This window comes from Sus scrofa, chromosome 17 (assembly GCF_054392235.1).
Source record: "Sus scrofa isolate SSC_HxYL_T2T_F1_AM1 chromosome 17, Sscrofa_HxYL_maternal_Yorkshire_Landrace_v2.0, whole genome shotgun sequence".
NCBI lineage: Eukaryota > Metazoa > Chordata > Mammalia > Artiodactyla > Suidae > Sus > Sus scrofa.
In genome coordinates, this window is record NC_139399.1 from 61,844,879 (window position 1) to 61,870,000 (window position 25,122).

General features: G+C 41.5%; 1 protein-coding gene and 2 long non-coding RNA genes across 29 annotated transcripts in view; all 3 read left to right on the forward strand.

The window, feature by feature from the left end:
* TSHZ2 (teashirt zinc finger homeobox 2) overlaps positions 1–25,122 on the forward strand; it is a 1,034,366-nt gene that overhangs the window by 585,374 nt on the left and 423,870 nt on the right.
* On the forward strand, positions 16,504–24,722 carry LOC146395381 (uncharacterized). Its single transcript, XR_014832613.1, has 2 exons — positions 16,504–22,149; positions 22,237–24,722. It is a non-coding gene; the product is annotated as an uncharacterized LOC146395381 (long non-coding RNA).
* LOC146395382 (uncharacterized) overlaps positions 24,731–25,122 on the forward strand; it is a 7,959-nt gene continuing 7,567 nt past the window's right edge. The window contains exon 1 of the long non-coding RNA XR_014832618.1: positions 24,731–25,122. This exon is cut by the window's right edge and continues 3,838 nt beyond it. This is a non-coding gene — a long non-coding RNA (uncharacterized LOC146395382).

Consider the following 25,122-nt stretch of genomic DNA (forward strand, 5'->3'; position numbering starts at 1 on the left):
GCAATAGAGTTAAGTTTTGATTGCCAAGGTGGAAAAAACCACCCCAGGAAACGAAGGAGCCTTTGAATATGTTTTCTAAAAGGATCTACGTTTGGAAATCTAATCAACACTCTCCCTTCTCTTAGGGGGAAAAAAAATGCCCCTTGAACACTGAAACAGCTCTGGATTTTCTTTGCACAGAGTTGCAAACTTTGTAAATTGATTTGTATGGTGGGAACTATCCTATCTGAATTCTTATTTACCACCTCCTTCTACAAAACAAAAACAAAAAAAAAGAGAGAAAGAGAAAGGAACAGGTTAATGGATTAGTATATTAGATCTTGTAAAGAATTTTTTTCTTTTGGGTTGCTTAATTGCTTTTTTAATAGTATGCTGGGGTTTTGTTTCTCGGAAGTGTAATATGAAAGTTCATTTTTCTCCTGCCAGACCCACCCACTGAAAAATCAGCTTTCCACTTGATTGCTAGTTTTGATTTGACATTTGATTGATCACCTGTCATCTCACTGCCTTTGATCTATTCATTCTTGATATATATCAATAAATCACTCACCATGGTAACTCAGAGTGCCAGTGACGCAAGCCTTGCCCTCTAGATTCAGAGCCAGACATGCACAATTATTATCTTGTTTGGCTTTTAATGTGGGCGTTTTTATTTTCTTTGTGTCCTTCAGTTGAATCGGGGCTTTAGCAAAAAGCTTAAGTTTTTTTCCTCTTCTTTCTGTCTTTACCTTCATGCTTTAGGCAGCATCAGTTAAGGCTCGTCTTGTGCAGATCCACCACGGTATTTCCTTCTGTTCTGACTGGAGCGAAACATTAGGGAGAAGAAGTTTGGTGGAACACTTTCATAAAGTTTGCAAAGCCACCCTCAGAACAAAAATACGAAGTTAGTCACAAATCTGAGCAAAGTGGGTGTTTGTGTCTGAATATGCTGGACCACCAAGCTCATCCTCCATCGTGGCCTGATTCCAGTACGAGTGGCAGTACATGTGCTCTGAGATAGCCACAGTTATCTTCCCTTCTGAGTGCAGAATTGCTTCTGTAACTGTGTATAGATGGGTGGGAAATATCATTTATAAAGCTTTAATTCGTGGATTTTCCAATTGTTTCTCTAAGAGCAAAATGATTTGAGTACTTTTAGTACTGTGTATATTTAGAACTTGCCTAGTCAATGAGGTGTTCTTTTTTAAATTCTAGCTACCTCTTTTGCAAACAATTTCTCCCTCCTACCCCTGTCCTTTTCTACATTTAACTCACTTATTTTTTAAAAACTTAGATTGCTTTGCAATCTGAACAGCATTGGGGAGTGTACAGGCCTTTTAGACTCAGGAAGAGTACGCCTGCCTCATCTAGTTCTAGCAACATAAGTTTAAGTATAGCTAGATTATTAGAGATAACATCCTTATTGTTGTCCCAAAAGAGATCCCTGGGCAACAGTCCAGCAAGAAGTGATACTGCCCTGAAAATTACTCTTTTTTCCCCCTTGTTGTTCCGGTAAAGGCCATCAACAACTAGGCAGTAATTTAAATTACCAGAATGACTGGACATGTCTCCTTTGGTAAGCTCATTACAAAAAGTGCATTGCTCAGAATTGCACTACTTTGATTATAATTATCCTCTGATCAATGAGGATCCAGGTGTACGTAACATAATGCTGTATCACATTATTTAAATTAGATCCTTTTCATTAAGCTGATATCCACTGGAGCTAGCTTGTCTGTTTACTGTAGTGTATGTGTTTGTGTGTCCGTATTAGAAAGTTCTGACTGTAGTTTCAGTTTTCTGGCCTATTGTGTTCCTAGTGTCTTTATATGTTTGTTTTCATGGCTTTTATTATTTTCACTGGAAGAAGTGGAAACCCTTGTCAAGCTGAAAGGGAATGATTCATTTTGTACACAGTGAGGCCCCTCTTACGGTATTTATTTGCTCACATTATTACTAGAGTGGATATGTGTTCATGTAATGTTTCTTTCCTCTGAAGTCATCTGTGCCGTACTGTTTTAGCTGAGGCGGAGATTCGCAAGTAAAGTTAGCCACTTTGATATCCTTTAGCCAGTTAACATCCTGGGAGAAGAACAAGGTGGGTTCTAGGACTGTGGCCATACTAACTTTTATCACTGCTTAAAATTAAACACAATGCACAACTGTAAGTAATTATTCCCATGGGCTGATGTTGAAAGCTTGATTTCTAGCTTGATTAATGAATAATGTAAGATAGAAAAAGCCCGTGAGTAAATCAGAACTGAGACTCTCTTTCCCAAGAACTGTTCGAGGCAATTTGATTCCTTTGCATTATTAGTTTTAAGTTCCACGTTTCAAGGAATCAATTACGGAACTTTCTAATAAAGCAGGTATGCGGATAGAATGAGCGAGATGATATTATAAGTGATGGGGAATGTTAGTCTTTATTGGTTATGTTCCTCCCCCCTTTAGGGGAAGGGCTATGAGGTAGGCAGTTCTCTTTAAGGAAACAGCGAAGTCAGAACACTTCCCTCCGAAATGTCATTCTCCCTGGCTTTCTAAAGCTACGCTGTTCCACCATACTGTTACTTCGGGTGAGGAAAAAAGTTTAGAAAGCAGCCCACGGTACCCCAGGGGTTTGTGTACGTGTGAATGTGTGTGCTTGTTTCCTTGGATGTATGTCACACTCACCGCTAAAATGTATCTACTTTTACCTGAAAATACTGGAGGCTTCTGTACCAGCCTTTTTTCCCCCTGTCCACTGTAGGCAAGATAGAGAAGATGGCAGAAAGGTAAAATAAAACAGAACAGTGTTTTGATTTATTTGTATTTTGCAGGATGCCGAGTAGTTAAAAATTTAAAAACGTGGACTTAGACTCCAACCCTGCTATTTTCTACAATTTATTGCAGCCTTCTGTACACACACATGTGTAATACATATTTTATTTCACCATTCTGAACTCCTATTTTTATATAACACCAGCCAATTACAATAGGATGCAAAATCTTTAGGGATCACAGACATGTGAATATCGAATGTATACATGAATTAGAGGCTTCTGCTCTTGCCCACCCAAAGAGGTTAAATGTTTTCTTCTTGCTGACTCTCAGGAGCTATCTGATAATCCAGATCTGAGGAAAGTCTTGCAGGAAAGAACAGCTCCCTCAATTTATTTTGTTTATTTAATATGGAGATGAATAATGCAGATTTTGTTTTCATGAATGTCCTTGTGTGGCAGTAAACATTAGACTATTAGCAATCATTACTTAAAAGTTGCAATTTGCACCTTAATAGCACAGGTTATTTACATGGGAAACATATTCAGCAGGGACAATTCGGAATACTGCAGTTAGAGTATAGAGATGACCTGATGGCAGTGACTGGATTAGCAGTGAGGTCTCAGCCATCTAAACCAGCAGGGCAGCAGGGCAGGGAGCGGGCAGACAGCTAAGGGCGAGGCTTACCTTTAATTCACTGGCAAGTGGGACAGGGTTCAAGAGAATAGGAGGCCAGGTAGAGTCCGGACCCCAGCACTCTCACTTTTTTTGAGGATACTTCAGAAAGACAAGTTCACATCTTGAAGATTTAAATCCAGACTCAGGACCCCTTCCCTTACCCAAACAGTATGAATTTTAACAAATGAAGAGAAAAAATAAATACATACCCCCACTCCCAAGGGGCTCAGCAGCACGAACCGTTCAAGCTATTCTTGTTATTTAAGGCAGATCCCTGTAAAAAGAAAAGACAGGTGCCTTGAAATCATACCTCCACACAGTATTTAGAATGGAAATTGATTGCTTAACTGGTCCTTTTCCCACTCCCCTCCTGATTTGCTTCTTCCTCCTCTCACCTCACCCTTAAAGACCCAGATTGAATGGGACATCTCAAAAGCCCATTTGTTTTAGGCATTTATTGATTTCATTTTTAATCTGCCATATCAGGACACAATACATTAACCCTAATCAGCAGACTGCAAGTGACAGGGAGTTCCAGTGGAAGCCAGGTGAGGAAGCAGGGGCATGAGAAACTTCTTGACAATGGAAATCTTCTTGAGGCTTGTGGGTTGGCGATCAGAGGCTACTTTTGAGGAGGGTCGAAGCATTCCTGAGAAATATTCTGCATTTATTTTTCTCCCAGTCACCTCACTTCTATTGCTAGATTCTATTGCTGCCGTTCAGGAAACCTTCACACCCAACAAATACCTCCTAGGCATCTTTAGCAGATCTGTCCCTGGAAGCATCTTGCCTTTTGTCACATTCTCCAACAGAGGGTTATGCTTTCATTTCATCTCAGCTGACTTCTCACTCATTTGACGGAATTTTTCCAACTGGATTATACCTGGGTTGATCTGTTTATCTTTCCAGCGGCTTGGGAATTGTACTCTCAATTGAGCAGGTTTTAAAGGGGCACTGAGCTTGGCATTATTTAAGGACACTGAAATGATGTACTTCCACTCATCATCGCAGCTGAGCTGAGGGAAATCAGCCAGTAAGAAAACCTAGGCCCTGTTCACGTCGATGCTGGGCCTGTAATTAGCTGACACGAGGTAAATGTCCAGGGTAGCCCTTCCCTCTCATCACTGTATCTGTACCATCAATTGTATTTAGGGATGTCATGGACTGGGAGGACTCTGCCACTATTTCAAAGGCAGTGTCTGTGTCCACCCAAGTCCCCTTTAGAAAAACACAGAATTGCCTAACAAATTCTGTATTAATACCAGGCATACACAGAGTATCATTTTCGTTTGATGCAAAGTCAGTTGGAAATACATTAAACTAACAGTTAGAGAGTGTCTTGCACCGCTTCCCTGAAGCAGTGCTTTTTCATTACATATTTAATTACAATCAAATTGAGCGACTTTTATAGAAAAAAAAAATCGCAGTGGTATTAAAAAAAGCTCGGCACACCAATAATTTTATTGCTTCGCAAGTTGAGAAGGCTGCTTTATTTTTATTTCTTTGGGAGAAATTTATTTTCTTTTTCTAATGTTGAGATAAATACAGAATGTCTTTCCTGAGGTATGTATCAGGGAGATCTTATCCTTCTATGTTCCTAGAGCCTGTTCACCCTGGAAGAGGTTTTTAGATCTGTTTTTCAGTAATTTGTAACAATTTGTATTATTAAAATGATTTTCAGTTTTCGAAGTTCTATTTTAAGTTAGAAATTCCTCTGCTCCTTAGGATGACCTTTGACAAGCAGCTCTTTGGTTATGAATGAACTTAGTCATTCTAACCACACAAAAATAACTTCATTGAGAGTGTTTGCTTGATTACCTGGATATTACAGGCCTCTCTCATACAGCACTGCTTCCACTGGATTTATAATTTCTTTTCTTTTTTCCTGCCACTGACCTGTCGGTCACTTGTTATAGGAACTTCTTTTCAGAAGAAGGGATGGGGATAGCATTTAAAGTTGGTTTCCAGATATACTGGGTCTTTAAGGAATGGTAAAAATTAGAGACTTTAGAGCCCAGATGTCTGTTTTTGGACGCTGCCTGCAAACTCAAAGGATTTGCATCTAACTTGGACATTCATCTAGAGTGTCTTCAGCAGTGTGGCAGTGTTTGTGTTGCTCATTTTGTCAGAGACATCATCGCAAGGGTAAACCATCGGACTCAGGTCCTTTCCGAAGATATTGTATACATACACAGCCACGCAGAAAGGAAATCTGAGATGCAGTGGGGAATTGCTGATATATTTGCTTCCAAAGCAAACTCCATGAGTGAAATGATTAAATAATTTGGAGGGGTTCAAAAGTCATTAAAACAGCCATGTGGAATTTCCAGTTGCTGCCTCTCTCTGTCTTTTGCATTCTCTCTACAGAAAAAGATGTCGTCTGTTTATCCTCACATTTTCTGATACCAAAGAAATGTCTAAAAGTGTTTAAAATTTTAGAAATTAAAATTCAGGAGGCATGGCTAGCTAATCCTATTATTAAATATATCAGTATTCTTTAGCTATGCTTAACAACAGGAAAGGCACAATGCAAAAGTTTTAGAGATAATGAGCTTAGAGAAATTACATGGGGGGGAAAATACCTGGATCATATTTGAAAGGATTTGTCTTGAATTTTGCTCTCCTCAATGAGAGTTTCCTTTCCATCTGTGTTATTTTAAAAAACAGTTTCAGTATCTCTGTACCTACTACCCAGCCTGAAACAGGGTCAAACAAACATCTCCCTGGATGTACAAAGATAGGGGATATTGTAATGCGCATCTCCTTTTTAAAAATAGTTTCAGAAAACTAAATATGGGTTTGAAAACTAAAAGCAAAACCTCAACAAGCTCTATAATACAGCCATCTCAGGGTTCAAGATCGAAAACTTTGTTTCAGCAGGGTAAGAACAAGATAGCGTTGCATTTTAACTACACATCTCCCCCTGGCACAGGAAGCAGTGAAGCAGGGAAGGTTTTTAAGGAGCTTTTTAGTTCTTTTGCATCTCTCTCCAAAGAATAATTTCAATGAAAAGCTGTAGTGTCCATTTATGCTAAAGGGGAAAAAAAAGAAGTGTTTCTATAAAGCTACTAGACGCTAAGTTGGGTTGAAAAAAAAAAAAAAAAAAAAAGAAGAGCATTCTGCAGTTTCTTTTAGTGCAAAAATTAAGATCACTGGTCTTAATTAGTTAAATGCTTTCCGAACTGAATGAATACTCTGAAATCCACCCTGAGCTATCTTCTTCAGGCTATACCTAAGTCAATTCTGTGGAAATAATACCGTTTAGGTATTAAGGTGGGCAAGACACCATTATTGTTTTTAATGAAAATAGTTACAATGGGTGGAATGAGATAAAAACAGCTGGCAGCGTCCATTCTGTTTGATGAATTTGGAAGAAACTTCCCTAAATGTTTTACTGCGTCATGAAAAATCCGTGAAATCTGGTGACGTGAGAAATATAAAGAGAAAACAGAAGGCCAAGTTCTTCTAGGGCAGACTTGCTTAAGCAGGAGCGGCAGCATATACACATTTCTGTGTAAGCTGCAAGGGGCTGATTTTAAATCCCTTCAATTTATCAGATCCTTAAAATTTTCAATGTATTTAGAAGCCTCTCTCTTATACCCCAGGGAGCTATCAATAGCGTCTGGGCCAAGATGATGCTGTGGGAGAGAGTTCAATCTATTCTACATGTTCGGTATCACTTGGTACGGAAAAAAATGCCAAAATGAAAAGCTATAGAAGCACGTTTTATATCAGAATTGCCTTTAGCTATTATTTATTTTATTAGAAATTTGGGTGTGTGGCTGTGCCCTTCTTGTTTCCTCCCTTGGGGTTGGGTTTTAGACTGTGGATGGAACAGTGGAATGGGAGGAAATGACTTGGCTTCTGGTTCCAAGCTCTGCCACCCCAGTTATACGATGCTGGGCACGCTGGAGAGGTAAACCTTACTCAGAGAATAAGAATGTGAGTTCAGGAGTCAGACTGACCCAAGTTCAAATCCCTAGGTCTGTTTCTTTTTTGGCTGTGTCCTCTTGGGCCAGCTGCTCAAATCCCCTCATTTTCCACCCTACAAGATGGGGGTAATCGTAATTATTAAGGCTCAGGATTTCGGAAAGGGTGATATGAGACCAGGGTGAGGGAATGCACCAAAACTGCCTGGGGGCCACACCTGGCAGAGGTAGTGTATCTTTGTCCCAAATAGCCAGAAGGTGAAAAAATGTATACCTGGATGGAAATGAGCAACCTGCCAGTTATCATGGGACCAGGGGTTCAGGGCTCAAAAGAAATCAGATGTGGGGTGCATTTTGATTTTTAAAACTGGAAGTATAATCACGGAGTAGTGTTTTAGATGTTTTAGCCTCTTCTGAGAAAGACATGCTGGACAGATTGGAGTCCTGACCCAGCTCTAAAAAATGTTTGTTTGTTGTTTTTTCCTAAGGAATAGTAGTTACAACATCAACACCAGCAAGTATGACAATAGCAATAATGATATCTGCCTACCCCAGTGCTTTTTATATGCGGGGCACTTTACCAGGTGCTTTATGTATTTTACATTGATTCATTTCAACCACAGTTATTTCTTGAGTTCCTACTATGTGCCAGGTCCTGTTCTGGTCACCTGGATCCTGGGGGATGGTGATCCCTCCAGTTGAGGGATGCAAGAGGACATACAAGTAATTTACTGAAAAGATAACTTTCATATAGAAAAAAAAGCCCCATGATGATGATAGTTTTTTAAAAGCAAACATATGAGAGCAGGATTGGAGCACCATAGCTGTGGACAGTCAGGGGAGGCCTGCCACAGGAGGAGACATTTGAGCAGAGTCTTGTAACATTCCTGTGATTTAGATGCTAGTACCGTCTTTATTTTACTGATGGAGATCTGAGTAACCTTCAGAGCACTTTCATCAAGGTCATGCAGCGGCGGAGCCTGATTTGAAACTTCCTGCTTCCAGGAACCCTGCGCTTAATCTACTGTGATTATTTACCTGAATTAGCCATAATGTTTTGCCAAGGAAGGACCCTCAGTTCCTGTTATTCTTCCCCTGCATTTGGTGTGATGTCTGAAGTTGGGGGGAGGGTATTGAGAACTTTGACAGGGGATGTTGCCTTTAGTCGTGTCTCCAACTAGAATGTCAGGGCCATCTATCATATACGAAGTCAGCTGTTCCTCCTCATGGGTACGCGCCCGCGCGCGTGTGTGTCTGTTCATTCATACATTCATTCCCCCAACAAGTGTTGACTTTTCACCTACTCTGCACCGGGCATGGATCTCCATGCTGGAATGTTGCACTAGAAAAAGTACCTGCCCTCACACAGCTGATATTCTTGTGGGTGAGACCAAAAACCTAACGAACAAGGAAATAGGTAATATTGAACAGTTCTAACGGCATTTTATAACAACGCATTCAGATTAATTGGGTAGAGGAGATGGAGGGTTGGTGTTTTGTATAGAGGGGTTGGGGGTGGTGTTACTCAGGTGGTGACATTTGAGAAACCTAAAGAGGAAGTGAGGAACTAGCCAAGTGCAGATCTGGGAGAAACATGCCAGGCAGACGAAGCAGTGAACACCTTAAGGCCAGAAGTGACTGTGTGCTCGAGGAGTACACGGGAGGCCACTGTGGCCAGAGCAGATGAAGGCAGGGAGTGATGGGAGGTGAGATGGGAGAGACAGGCAGGGGCAGACCCGTCTAAGTGTGGCGGGATGCCCTTGGAGGGGTTGGAGCAGAGAAGTGATGTCCTCCGAGTATGATTGGGTTACTTGTAGGACAGGGACCCTTCTTTGTATGTCCAAGGTGGTGGGGGACCTGGGCAGGTTCACCCAGTCAGTCTACTTACCTGGCCCCTCGGCGATGGCGACGAGGATGCTTAGAATAATAGAGGTGACACCTGGAAGTAAAAACACATGCCCAGGCTTTATGGAAGAACTGGCAGGTGTGGGGATGGATGACAGTCATGAGGCTGTGGAGAGGCAACTGTGAAGTAGGGAGCAGCTCCTCCCTGCTTCACTAGCCAGCAGTGTGCTTTGGAAGTCCCTTCACCCTGCTGTACCTCGGTTTTCTCACCTGTCGAATGGAGATACGATACTGCTCACCTCACGCTGTGGTTGTGATGATTAGATACCGGGATATACATGAAACCCTTGGTGCAGTCTCTGACACTTACAAAACATCTTCTCCATAAATGGATTTATATCCTTTCTGTGGTTTTGTTTTTCTTTCTGTAGGAATTCTAGGCACTTGGATTAGTCCCCGCTACCTATTAGGCACTAAATCAATATTTCCTGATGAAGGAATAAATGAGGCTATAAATAAGTGAATAAATATTTTTATTAGTGTATTACTTTCTATACGAATTAAATAATTTCGAGTATAAGATCTCTTTTACACATCTAAAATTTTTTTTGGCAGACCTCTGTACCAATCATGATCAAAGCTGCACTTTGAATATTTATCAGTTTAGCAAGTATTAATGACAAAAAGATGGTGATTTGAGTTAGAAGCTTGTCCTTGTTCATCATGACATCCTCTGCCTTCCGTTGAAGAGCAGCGATTCACCTTTTTGCAGTAGACACTGTTTATTCATCTTATAGCCAGTGCTAACTGGTGCTGTGGATTAGTAGACTTGCTTGTTAAGCCCAGACCCTGACGGGGCTTCACTGACAGAGGCGAAGAGGTTGGGGAAGGTCTTCCTTTCTGACCCCAGAGGTCGACCTCTCACCCTCTCTGCTCTCCAGGTGCTGTGCTTTCTTGCCTGCAGCCTCCAGATGCTCCCAGCCTCTCAGGGTTTGGCAACTCTGACCCTCCCCCACCACAACCCGGTGCTCATCCCCTCAGGCCCAAAGCAGCAAAGCTTAAGGGTTGTTAAGCTAATAGGGGAAGGCTATAGGCTGTTTCCTGGTAACGCCTTCTTCACTTTTTAATTGTCACCTTCAGATAAGTGCCTGGGAGAAGAAAGAAGGGAGACTGGCTGGTGCCTGGAAAGGAACATCCTGGCACAGAGTATTGGGGAATTTTTGCTGCTTACCTTAAGACCTTAACATCAGTGAAGGTCTGCTCTGTACCAGGTACTGTGAGAGGTGCTGGAACTAGAGGCTTGAATAAAGATGACAAGAGGCCTGCCTTCTTGAAGCTTACATTTGTGTGGTAGACAGAGCCCAAAGAAGCAAGCGGATGCATGCCACCTGGTATTAGGGAATAGCGTGTGCAACACAAAAAACCGAAGGAAGGTGATTAAAACTAATCCAAGCAGGGTGTGTGGTCTTAGATAAGATGGTCAGGAAAGCCCTCTCTGGGGAGGTGATGTTGAAACTGGGTTCTGCGTAGTGGCAAAGAGCACAGCGCAGCTCTGGGGGAGGTGGTTCCAGGCATGCTGGAAAGTCCACCACTGGAATTGCTGCAGTGACTGGAGGAGCAGCCAGGACACCAGGGTGGCTGGAGCTAAGGGAGGGAGGGTGAACAGTGAGGACAGGGAGACACCAAACCTCTGAGACTCAGATGCTGCAGTAAGGAGCTGAGGTTCTGACTGGACTGGGGTGGGGCTTGAGGGACGAGAAACCAGGGGAGATAGGCTCTGACTCAGGTTTTTACAGGGTCATGCTGTCTGCCGTATTATTTATCAGGGACCAAGGTTGCAAGCAGATTGACCACTTGGGAGGTTCTTGTACCATCCAGTCAAAGCCTGGTGATAATTTGGACCAGACTGAGGGGAGGAGATGGGAGACTTGATCCAAAGGTAGACAAGATGCACAGAAAATTGCAGGTAGGTGTGAGTGGAGAAGAAGAGGATACTGAAAGCTGTATATCTGCATATGAGAAACCTATTTATCCAATTATATTCTTGAATTTTTTTTTTTTTGCTTTTTTCCTCTAGTTATACATAAGGTTCTTACTAAAACTTGTCCATCTGCCATTCTCTGAGCCAAAGTAGGAACAAGGGAAAGTAGAGCTGCCTTGATTCTGGAATTGACCGCACAGAGGGAGACTCCTCTTTTTCAAGCACATTTCATGCAGTCTTGGACTTGCCTCTTCACACATCTCCCCGCCCCCACCAGACAATACAGAGTAAGGGCAGCGGGTGGACCCTGGAGACAATGGACTGGGCTTCCATTTCTCCCCAGTGGGTCATTTCCTTGCCGTGTGACCTAAGGCTCCTTACCTGCCAACCTTTCAGTTTCCTCATTTCCGAAATGAATCTACCAAAAGGACTCATCTGGCCGGGATTTTGCAAAGGATTCATTGAGAAATCAGGTAACATGCTTGGTCCATGGTGGTACCTGGGAAGCTGTGAAGAAAATTTAGTCATTATTATTAACAAATTAATACTCCTCCCATGCCTAGGTTTCCTTATCAGTAGAGATAATGAAAACTCTTGGGTGCTTGGGAGAAGCAGAGTATGAGCACCTGCAAAGCATTTAGAACCGTGCCTTGTACACAGCGAATGCTCAATAAGTGTTAAATTACTGACTCTGAGCATATGACCTCAAAGGGATTTCCTGTCTTATTTGCTTTGTGTCCACAAAGCCTTGCCCAAAGTTGATGCTCAATAAATATTCTTGGGGGAGTTCCCTGGTGTCCCCGTGGGTAAAGAATCTGGCGTTTGGTCCCTGGCCTGGGAACTTTGACATGCCCTAGGTGCAGCCTAAATAAATAAATAAATATTGCTGAAAAGAATAAATGATGGCGATATGATTATTAGGAGTTAAAATGAGAAAACCCATGTCCATCTCTGGTGACTAGAATCATTGTTTCCTCCAATGGAAACTCCTAATGACTCTCTCCTCTGCCCAAGCCTACCAGTGCTCCACACAGAGTTTTAACCGAGGAAAGCAAACCCATCTCTGGAAGTTTTTAAAGTCAGAGTTGCCCCATTATGGGCTGAGGGTAGACAGTTTTAAGTAGCAGGCAGGCACAAAGTGAAAACAGTATCTTTTTCTATACAGGTTCAGATCCTCTGATTTAATCAATAAGAAAGTTTCATCTGGTGTTTGCCTGTCTTAAACACCTCTCTCGTGCTTTTTATCAGGAAGAATAGACAACAAATTCTGAAACTTTTGCAAGCAGCAGTGGATAATACTGGGATTTTTCATCATCCAGTTACTTATGGCAAATGTTTCCGCTGATTATAGTGATGTAACTTTTCGTTTAAGTACCTAAGAGGGAATTATTGTCAGGAGATGCAGAAAGAAGGCAGTTGTTGAGGGAAGGGTATTGCACAAACCGTGAGGATGGGGCAGAATGACTAAATGTGAGAACGCTATCGACACCCAGGGCCTGGGCAGGGCAAGGGATTCCTGAACCAGCTGTGAGCTGCCGCTGCCAAGTCACACTCAGGTCAAAGAAATGCCAGGAAAACAGAGGCTTTCATGAAAACTTCAAAAAACTTTGAAGACCAGAAGAAACTTCCCCTCCAAGGATAGCAGGGAAAAAGTTCTGGAAAGTCCTTCCTGGCCCAGGAAATTTTGCAGATATGAACAAACTGGGAATAATGTTCTGGTTTCACATCTGGAATAGAGCAGTGGTTCTCAACCTTTATTTGGTAGTCTCATCACTTGGAAAACTTGTTGAAACGCAAATTTACAGATTCCCAATCCAGTGCCTAATCGTTCTGCTTCTGTAGGAAGGGGCTGAAGCCCATGAATCTGAATTTTAGGCACCCACTAAGGCTTTGAATTATAGGATATAGGGGGACACATCTAAGTTTTCTCCTCTTTCTTCTTCTTTGTGTACTCTCTCTCTCTCTCTCCTCTCTCTTCCAAATGCTAAAGCATTCAAATGCTTAAAAATTATTTCCTGGATTCATTTTCACTTCTGCCTTTTAGTCAGCGGAAAAGCTATAAGTGAGCTCTCTTTTCAGTCTCACTCTCTCGTGGCAATTGCCTGTGTTTTTAGAAGTGGTGGGGACCACTTTCCCTAATGTATTCCAATCAGGAAACAAACCCGTTTATGCATTGGTCTCCCTGATAACAGCAGGAAACATCAGAGTCCAGAGAATCTTCAGTTAAGAAGGAGAAAGACAGGTAAGACAGCAGACATGGAGCAGGGCTCCATCTGCTTGGGAACTGGCTGGCACCCTGGGTACCGGGGTCAAGAGGCAAGAATGAAATAAACAAAAGGCATCTCCTGGATCTGGTTATTTCTTATACTCTCTAAAATTTTGGAAACTGTTGGAAGAGAAAGGTAGAACACCTAGTTTTGTTCTTTGGAATCTCCTCTTCTGCCTTCTCTTTGTCGTATTTTCTCATCCTCTCCTCCGTGTTTCCTCTTTTTTTCCCTTGATCCATTCTCTCTGTTCCCTCCTGATTCTTCCCCGTAAAGAGAACTCCCAAGCCCTTCCTGTCTAGCATCTGTGCCTCCAGAGGTGATTGTAATGAAACGATGGTGGTAGCAGTGAGGAAGACGAGGCTCACCTTAGTGGTCACTGTCTTGGTGCTACCATTTACGGACCTGGGTTACACGAAACCGAAGGTCTGCCGTCAGCTAACATATAGCCAGCCTCGCCTACACACAGGGCATTTACATGACGGCTGAGAGCTGGGCATAATTGTGACTGGCCCACTGAATAAAGATGGAAATTAAGTTTTGGAAATTCCAAATAGCTAGAAGATCATACAAGCTTTTAAAAAGGATCCTGATACCTGGGTCTGCGTATCAGAGGCCAGGTACTCAGACACCACGTTTTGTTGCTTCTTAGGGTATTTAATGCTTAATAGCAAAGAGTCATATGAATAAACCTTCATAGTCTAGTGTAAATATGTGCAGACCAAGGGCTTGAACTGAAACCTGAGTGTTTCTTCTAGGTTGAGTCAAGTCAGTTGTGGAGACAGAGAGAGAGTCACCGTTATCTAAATCTGTAAACAGTATTTTTAAAAGGTGAGCCTATGAGGATTAAATAAAAGTAAAAACAAAAACACCATTTTTAAACCTCTGGAGCTTACCCAAATAGCATTTTCCTAAGTCCATTCCCTGTTTTATTAAACAGAAGTAAAAGGGAAAAAAAAAAAAAAACCATGAAAATCCCCAACACAGTCCATCTGGGGTGGCTCAGAAAGTAATCGTGCTCACCCACTTCCTACAGCATCCTTGAGGATGTGTCCTCAAGTCAGACACTGCTCATCTGTTCCCCATAAATCTCTTGTAGGCTCCATGACTCTTCCTGGCCATCAAAAATATGGAACACATGCAATGACGCTGCCCCATTATTTATTTTAGCAAATGAAAACCTACCCACACATATTTCCCCTTTAAGCATCCCTCGTAATATTTATGATCAGGGTCTCTAAAGGTGCTTCTTACTTGTAAGTATTTAATTATAGGTGACACTTAAGTGAGTACTCTGGATAGGTGGGGGAAAAAGATGATCCTGAAATTTGAGGGACCATATCTCAGGGGATGTTGCTTACGACAGAAGTTATGATGGACTCTTTTGTGGGAAAAAAATCAACCATTATTTTTAGTTATTGTTGATTTTTTGTTTTCATTTTTTTTTAAATATGGAAGATATTTTGAAACAAACCTTTGTAATAATGTAAAATTTGGCAAGCTGCCTTTCCATTTGGTTTCAAGTTACTCTGATGAGAAATGGAATGAAATTATCATCCTATTTTATTTTCTTTAACATAAGTCTTTTCTTTATTAATATTTCCTATATCAGTAAATTTCGGATATAAAGGAATGAAACCGTACACATAAAACTGTCCCCTTTGAGGAGCAAACGTAAAATCTCTCCACCTCAGTCTTGTAAAATACACACACGTTGTAAGAAACGTGTGTACTTCCAAGCTCTGTTATGACGTTTTATAATGTCAGTACTTAAGTATATAGAACAATGCGTGGTGCATAATAAGTGCTCTTCAACTGTTATTACTTTCCCTCTCACTCTCTCCCCAAAAATAGACACTGTAAGGAATTTAGTGTGCATATCTTCCATTATTTATAGTTGTAACTAGGAAAATTATTCTCTTTTATATATGTTTAAATTTTTTTGTTTGATTTTGTTTTAATATGATTAATTAGGAATTTATATAGTTTAATGTTTTTCTTTTTGTCTTCTAGTTTTATTGAGATACAGGTAGTTTCACACTGTACTGATTGTACATTTTTTTAATCTATGTTTGAGACTCTATCCAAGTGTGAAAGTAGGCAGGCAGAGAAAAAAAGAAAGAGGTGATAGATTTAAGAAAGTAGCTATAGCGAATTCCTTTTTATGTGCATTATAATATTCTACCATAAGTGTGTACATTTTTATTCATTTATCAATTTCTCTGTTAATAGACACTTAGCATATTTTAAAGTTTTCGCTATTACACATGATCTTGGAATCATGATGAATAATCTTGGGAATTTTTGTAATTGTCACATTAGTAATTTACGTAGAGAGTAACAGTTGTGAGAATTTTACTGCATTTAGCAAGAGAATCAGCTGAGAAAAATAAACATCATTTAAACAGCTAATGTTTCATGCTTTGAACATTTTTGGTGTCTTTACTGAGATGTGCATTTCTCTAACCAAAAATTTAACTAGCTAATTTTCACCTAGTAGGCACTTGCTAAGTGTCTACTTGAAGTAAGTAAACTGAACATAAAATATGTCAGTAATCTCAATAATGAATGAGACAGCCATCAACATGGCTTGAATCCTAGTATGTCAAGAAAACTGTCATTTGCTGCCTTGGGGTAGGGTGGGGTACAGAGAGAAATAAAAAAAAAAAAAAGGCATGAATAACATAAGAGAAATCGCATTTGTCCTCGGAGTGTGTAATGATCAAGCTTCAGAGTTGGACAGCTATCGCCTTACGGATGCTGGGACTCTGGGGAGCTAAATGTATATGTTTGGGGTCAGACAAAGATTTTGTTTGTCCGTGTCATAAGTTGAATTATTAACAATAGTCAATCCTGCAGTTTAACATGGTAAACAGTTATACTGCAGTGTAATGCACTTTAGCAAACGCCTATTGAGGCACCCACTGGGTGGTCCTGGGGGTAGATGTATTAGTAAGAGGACACCAGAGTTTAAAGGATCCGTGTGATACCACATGCTCTTCACAACCAAGAGCAGCCTCAACCTTAGATCGTGTTTGTGTGTGTGTGTGTGTGTGTGTGTGTGTGTGTTGGGGATCTGCTAGCCATGTGCATATATATCCATGTGTATTATGTACACTGTATGTATAGTTTGTGTGTGTGTGTACACTGTGCATCTGTCTTATTAATGCATCTGAGTTGTAGAGTTGTGCATATTATATGTGTTGTGGATGCTTCATGTATGGCTGGATTAGGTGTGTTGTGGGTGTTAGATGTGTGTCTGGTGGCGTGAGAGTAAAAAACCCTTATTATTAATGAATTTCATGCACATGGTAGTATATGCATGTGTCCCTGCCAAGGCTAAGTTACTAACGAAATCACTACAACGCGCCTCAGTGAACATGAGGCCAGCGACACAGTCTCTCCCCGGGGGTGCCTCCATGGCACTGCCCCTGCCCTCCTGGTTACAGCCCTAGGAGAGACGAAAACAGAGCCATGGTCACACAGGCTGTCCCCTACCCAGGAAAACCAGCTCTAGATGGGAAAGGTGTAAGTGACCGCTAATACCGGGAAGCAAGCCTCATACCAGCTGTAATTTCTGTTTCATTGTCTGTATTCCGTCATCGCGGGGATTGACTGACCTTTCAAATTGTGGGGGCTGTTTCATTTGCTGTACCTGGAACACAGCAGGTGTTTGTGATGAACACATAAATGGGTACAGGAAGAAGGAGGGAAGGACGGAAGAAGGAATGAACAATTATGCAAGGTTCCTGGAGTCTTTGGGATAGTTAGATAGCCATGTTATTTATGTCCACAGGGCTGACTATAGTAGGTTCTTAGAGAATGCTATTGAGTGAATAAATGAGTGCACGCCCGTCACACATGTGAATGTTTGCTTATCTCAGAAGCAGGCTCACAATCATAAGAAAACAGTTCCCTGGTGAGGTTTTTATTCTTCCTCTGTGGATCCCACAGGAGCACCTTGCCTGCTGTCCCTTTGGTTTAATTATTGTTCTTTGAGATCAGCATGGCAGCCCTTCTGTTTACTGTCAAACTGCAGCTTCAGATGGAGAAGTAAAGGGCGGGGGGATCTTCATAATCCAGGTTCAGAAACTTCCTCCAAGATATTTTTCTTTTAGAGAGGTGGAAGGCAGGTGGAAGAGTTGGGGATAGGAGTTCCCAAACTTGCCAAAGACATAAACCAACAAAATTGTGTTGCTGCTTCCATAAATGTTTAATAAGTTTTATCATCTTGTGACTAAGGTTAAACAAATGTGAGTCCTTTGAGGAATTATTTACTGGAAGCAAAGTTAGAGCATCAACATCTGTGTTTCCAATCACTTCGATGAGGAATAGATCAAATAAATCACGAGTAAGTTCCACAAAATAACTTCCGTGTTATTATCTCTGGAGCAGAATAATGTAAGTAACTCTTTTAGATGCCCTCTTTATTGGAATTTATAAATTTTTTTGTTAGACTTCTTCTTTATTCATTTTATTATCTTCAAAGAATAAATGTCTTCACTTTTTTTTTTTTTTTTTTTTTTTTGTGGAAAGTTACCATAAAAACATCCACAATAGAAGGTCTTAGAAATTTCTCTCAGGGAATCTGGCTATTTCAGCCAACATTCTCATTTGGGAATGGGCTAACAGTTCCAATATATAACATCCATATAATTTAACCTCATAAATTTCTTTTTTTCACAGTGATGTAATGGGGAGACTGACCTGGAGTTTGTAAATGTTCCCTGCTCACTGCATTCCCCCGGGCAGCATAACATTCTAGACAGTGTTTTATGTGCCCTGATTAAAATATAACGTATTCTTGCATTTCCTGTGGACTGACCTGTTAGTGCTCGGAGCAGAACATTTAAGGAACACAGAGATGTTTTCAAATGTGTTACAATGCACTGTGTGAGGGGTGTTTTTTTTTTTTTTTTCCTCTCTCTCTCTTTTTTAAACAATGATCTGATTTTCATTTTAGACCATAGTCCCCTGAGCACCCACTCCACAAGAAGAGTTTTATGCTTTGGTTTAACTTTTGAATATGCCACTGCACTCTGACAAATAAACAGAAATGCTGGATTGTAACTTCCATTTGAATTCTCCGGCTCGTACTTTAAACTGTTCTCCTGCAGTGGAGGGAAGCAATTGGACAAGTTAACGGGGAGGCCCCCAAAGAGAAAACAGTAGCAATGGAAACTTACAACTTTCTCTATTAAATTTTTTTTAATTAAAAGGAAAGGAAGGGCTTCCTATTGTTTTTTGCATCATGAAAACAAGATGACAAATAATACACTCTGCAAACCAATCTGTGGATTTAAGATGTTTTCAATGGGAGAAATACATAACAAAACTAAGAGGCTTGACTTCTAGAGGAGGAAAGGAAAATTTGTGGGGTGAGGGTTTGAACTTGAAACTTTGTTGAGCTAACACCAACGCTGCCATGTCTTCCAAGGTAAAAAATCTCATTCCAGGAATAATATGAAAGAGGCATGGAAACTGGGGGAGGGAAAAAGAGCTGGAAAGATCAAACTGATTCATGGAAGATAAGTTTCCTGAAAGGAGTATATGTATCAGAGAGTCATTCTTTAATATTTTCAACAGATATTTATTAATTTCTCTTATTTTCAAGATTCCTTTCTGTGTGCCAGGGCTGCAGAGATGAATGAGTCACGGCTCTGGCTTAAGAGGTTAGAGATAGAGTGCCTAAAATGATGGAGGGACGGATAGATGGATGGATGGACGGACGAATGGAAGTAAGAATGGAAGGGTGGATGAAGGATGACCTTTGATTCACTAGAAACTCAAGCTCATTCTGCTTATGTGTTTGTTTGTTTCTGGATCTCACTGTTGATCTGCCCAGAGTTTATCCCAGGCAGTCCCTGACATTTCCACCAGCGAATGTTCCCTGATTTCTTTTCTGACCAGTCTTTCCTGAACCCAGGTCCCTTCTTTCCTGCACAGGCTAGCCGCAGCTCGGCTCTTAGGAGCAAGAACTTGCTGTGACGGTTTCCCTATTTGCCACTGGTTGGCCCCTCTAATCATTGCTTACTGCAACCCTTAATGGAGTCAATGTTTTCTCTGTTCTGTACCCTAAAACAATAAAGATGAGCCCTTGCTAACATGGACTGAGAGTCCATTCCCTGCCAGGCACTGTCCAGATGCTTTACATGTGCCTGACTTCGTGGCATGATAGACTGAAGTTCAAGTCCAGGTCCTTATTTACTTTCTGTCTCCCCTTAAGCAAGTTATTTAACCTTCTAAATACTAGTCTCTTAATTTTGAAATGAATGTGGGCTTCCATACCGCATGGGGCCACCAAATCGATTACACACATTGTGCATAAGGTGTGCTTCATGCCTGCTTGGTGCATGGTAAGTGTTCAGTAAATCCTGGTTAACGCAGACGTTGTGGAGGTGAGAGCCAGGGGCACTTTGAGGACTACTAGAACAGCCAGGTATAATGTCTTTGGGGAGAGAGAGACATTTTTTTTGAGGTCTCCATTTATACTTCTGGGAACATAGTTTAACAAACAGGCTTCTATAATGTGGAAGCAAAGGTGAAATATAACTCCTGGAACGAGCCAGTAGGACTGAAAGACCCACATTCTCCGTACAGCTCACCGTGGCTTCTTTTTTGGTTAGGGCCGAAAGTTCTTCTCAACTTTCCTTTCGTTTCCTTTCAGGTTTTGATTTATTTATTAATTAGGCAAAATGGGAATTGACGAGCCTGAAATGATAAAGATGCTCGTGATTTAAAAAAATGTTTTTGTATGTCAGGAATGAAGGATGTGGTGAGGTTGAACAGGAGAAAAATGACTGTGTCAAAGCCGGCCGGAGGAGTGTCACTAACCCGATTTCCGGGGCTAAGAAAGGTGATAAAATATGGGCTCTTGGTGGTGGAGGAAGTTGGAGTTGGTCTGATTCCTTGCGTTGGTTTCGAGACTTGTTCAGAGATTCACTGGTTCGATGGCAATTGGCTTTCTTGCAGAAAAACTGACAGAGCAACACGTATTGTATATTTGAGGTTTAAAGAAACCTCTTCTCGTGTAGTTTATTCTTCTGCAGAGTGGTGTTTCCAGGCTGCTGACATATGCAAAGGAAGTGCTCTGTGTGTGTGTGTGTGTGTGTGTGTGTGTGTGTGTGTGTGTGTGTGCGCCCACGCACGCGCACAGCTCTTTAGCCATGGTATACATTTGCTCCTGGCGGAATTATATGTGTATCCAAAGCTGTGGGTGCTGCTGATTTAGTCCAAGGCATATATAATGTTCTTTAGAAGCCATTCCTGGTTAGTAGCCCCTCACTTACTGTGTTAGACAAGCTGCTGGCAAAGGTAATTATACTTAATAGGAGCCACCTTTGATTTAAAGCTGCAGAGGTGAGCAATTAAACTGAGCTTCAAGCGTTGGGGAGGGGGGAACATGCATTCTTTGTTTGGGGACATTTGTCGGGAACAGCTGGGCTTGCTTGCAAGGGCAGTGTTTCTTGAGTCCATATTTATCACCCAGATTGTCTTAGCAAGAGGCCTGGGAGAGGTGCACCTACGGCATTGTGCAGGCAGCTGCTTTCCTCATCCCACCCTCCTGGATGCAACACAAGAAGACCACACTTCCCCGCTTTCTCTCTCAGGATCCTGTGAGGGTGCAGCGTAGCCCTGCTCTCTAGCTTCTTACTGCTCTTGGACATTCAGAACCCCCAGAGGATCGGTCCTGCCTGGTGGCCAGCAGTTCTGAGATGTCCAGTCCTGTGGACTCAGACCAGGAAGTCTGGGTCTGCTAAGGCCTCGGTAGCAACAACAAAAGCATCCCAGTCCCTAATCCTTTAATGATTAAATTGGAGATGATTTAATGTTTGTGAGATTTCATTTCAATCTTAGGTATGACTCTTACTGCCTTCTAAAGATTATCTATCTGAATATGTGTATCTATATATTATATAAATAGCTATTTCTTTTTAGCAAGCCTACCTTGATTTTTAAGAATACGCATGATCTGCCCCTCCCTGGAGCTGCTGAATTGCAGCACCCAAGCAAGGGAATTCCTGATGGACAGAAGCAGCGGGTTTCATGGCAATGCCACCTAGAATTGGGACTGACAGAAGCGTGGGCAGACAAACTCCCTAGAAAAGGACATTGACTCCAGGGGAACCTTAGAGGCTTCCAAGGGAACCCCAAGCTCCAGGCAGAGAGTTTCACTCTCTGACAGCTGCAAGATGGGCTCGGACCATCTAGAGGGATCTTAGGAAACTCTGGAAACTCTAAAAACCTCACTGCTCTTAGGTTCATGTCATGGCCTGAAACTTTCTTACTCATAGTGTGATCTGTGCCCTGGCAGCCTCTGCATCTCCTGAGCTTGTTAGAAATGCAGACTCTCAGGCCCTGGCCCAGACCTGCAGAGTCAGAGTCGGTATTTTGACAAGATGCCCAGTGGTTTCGTGAGCAGATTAGGTTTGAGAAGAATTAGCATACAGGCCCCCAAATGGTTGGCTCCTGCTGACTTTTGTTTTTGGTGGTGGTGGTGTTTGTAATTTTATTGGAGTATAGTTGATTCACAAAGTTGTGTTAATCTCAGGTGTACAGAAGAATAAATCAGTTATGTGTGCTACTTTATTTATGCAATTCTATATATCCATTCCTTTTCCAATTCTTTTCCCAAATGAGCTTCCACACAGTGCTGAGTAAATTTCCCCGTGCTACACAGTAGGGCCCTGTGACTGTCTATTCCTTGTATAATAGTGTGTGTATTTCTTTTTCTTATTTATTTATTTATTTACTTATTTGCTTTTTGGGGTCACCCTGTGACTGTCTATTCTATGTATAATAGTGTGTGTATTTCTTTTTCTTATTTATTTATTTATTTGCTTTTTAGGGCCGCGCTCATGGCATATGGAAGTTCCCAGGCTAGGGGTTGAATTGGAGCTGCAGCTGCTGGCCTATGTCACAGCCACAGCAACGCAGGATCCCAGCCGCGTCCTGCAACCTACACCACAGCTCACAGCAATGCCAGATCCTTAACCCACTGAGTGAGGCCAGGGATCGAACCCACAACCTCATGGTTCCTGGTCAGATTCGTTTCTGCTGCACCACAGTGGGAACTCCCATGGTTTGTATATTCAATCAAGATGTCCCCGTATTCTTCCTCCCGCGACCTGGCTTTACTCCGTTCCCTCCTCTCAATCTGCCTAATGCCTTCGCAGAGTTTAGGTCTTGGCTTGCGTATCACTGGTTCAGGAAAACTTTTTCTGACCCTTTAGACTGTGTCAAATTCCACCCAACCCCTCCAATATTAGCCCTAGAGCACCATGTATGTCACTGCTTTGCCCTTTTCAGCATCAACATTTTATGATTCTTGGTTTATTAGATGACCATCCATCCTCCCTGTGCCCCCTTCCTACAAACAGTAAGTTCAAGACCCCACATTGTATCCAGTAAGTGGTAGACACTCAAGAAGTGTTTGCCCAGCAGGCAGATCTGTCATCAGGCTGTGTGAAGCCTGTTATTGGCATATTACTTGCTACTTGGTTTTCCTCTTTTAAAATTATCAGGAAATTTCTGATTCATTCTCAGGTGCAGGCACACACACACACACACACACACACACACACACACACACACCCAAAAATCCCGGAGATTTCTAGAACTGTCTTTTGTTTATTCAATTCCAGGTGATGAGAAAACCCACATACCTGAGCTGCTGCTTATTACACATTGTTTATATGTTGAGCATTATCCTATATAATACACATATTTTTAAATTTTATGAAAGAATGAACTGAAGTTTAAAGAAATGATTTCCAATTAAACAGCAGGGAAGTTGCAGGACCAGAAAACATGCTTCACTCTTAACTCTGACCCTGAGGAGGCTGGGGGCATGGTCTGCCTTGGATTGGCATCAGCTTGCTCTCTAAGAGGTGCCGAGTTCTCTGTTCACCCCATTAGAAGAAATCCTTATTGAACACACTTACTGTGTGCTAACTACTCTTCTAGGCTGTGGAAATGATAGTCAACAAAATGCATCAGGTCCCTGCTCTTATGGGGCAGAGTCAACATATATTTAAGATGCAAGATGGTGAAAAGGCTAAGAAGAAAAATCAAGCATGGCACAGGGATGGAAGGCAATGAGGGAGGAATTGTTGCGTTGTAGGGTCTTTCCTTCCTTCCCGGTTATGTGCCCACACTTAGCTCAAGGGCTGGCAGTTGTAAGTGCTCAGTTAACAACAGTTGTTGATGGACTGACCATCGGAATTTACTATTAACAAAGGGACTGAGCACTAGCTGAGTTGTATGTGACCATAAAACAGGGAGGACAAAATAGACCTATCAGTGGTTTGACATTTCTGATCCTGTTCTCCAAATTATGCTAGAAGTTACAGATGTGTGGTTAGAATCAGAAGAATTTCTCTAGAATTAAAAAAAAAAAGAAGAAGTGCCCAGCTTACTAGCTTATCCCTAGGATAAACTTCAGAGTCAGGATTTACAGAGGGGAGACTCAGCATGTGTTTGTAAAAACAACTCTGTAGTTGAGTCTGATCTGATAGAAGGTTGCGAAGCACTGCTCCAGCCAATCGAATAACAATACCATCTATCATCTATTGAGTGTCCACTGTATGGACGGCCAAGTACTCAGTGGCTAACCAGCCTCATCACGTGAGGAGAAGAAGAAGACTAAGGAGAAGGAGAAGAAGAAGGAGAAAACAACAGTTAATATTCATTAATTGCTTTGTGCCAGGTGGTGTGTTAGGCACTTACCATCTTTCAACTACTTCATCTTCACAACCATCCTGTGAGAGGTCCTTTTATATCCCAGTCGATGTTATAGAAATTTCAGAGAAGCTTCAGACAAATATTAGGCATGTGATTTTGAGCAGATGTTTACTAGTTACCACCCATGAACCAAATGCAGCCCATCTCCTGTTTTTGTATGATTTGTGAGCTGGGTTAGGTTTTACATTTTTCAATTTGAAGGGGGAAGTGGAAATTTGTTTCCTCTCATGTTATGTAAGTACCCCATAAGATTCTTGATTTTTGCCTCTGCCTGCAAAACCAAAAATATTTCCTATCTGGCCTTTACAGGAAAATTTTCTGGCCCCGGATCTGGAACTTTATTTCCCACCTGGTTTTATGCATAAGACAGTTGTATGCAACATAGTGTTAGGTGTTGGAAGCAGGCATTTTGTAATAGTTATGGTTTTAATTTGCTGTGTATTCAAAGGGGAAAGTCCATTAAAGTTTTGATTTCATGGGTGTTAGTGCTGAACCCAATGTAAAGGGAAAAAAAAAAAGAATCCATTGGCAATCAATTTTGAAAAATATTAAGTAAATAATAGTAAGGGAGTATTGAGATAAAACAAAAATCCTAAAGGTGATGGAGAAAGGGTAAACACTGGTTTGTAGGACCAGAGTGTGGGGCGTATAGGAAAAAGTGAAAATGATGGAAGTTATTTTAGTGGGATAAGAAAAGACAGGAGGCAAGCAGTGACTTAAAGCTTTTTCCATTTTTAATGTTCTGTGGGTTTGAGTTTCTTCGAACCCTTGTTTTTCAGGACTTTTTGATCTCTCGAGGTCTCTTCCAGTGCTCTGATTCTATGAAAAGCTTCCTCAGGAGATACTGACACAAGCTGGGGGTTGTCCAGGATTCGTTATAGCTCAAGGCACAGTCTTCCTGTGTTTTTCCTTCTGCTGACTTATAAAGACAGATGAGTGAACCTCA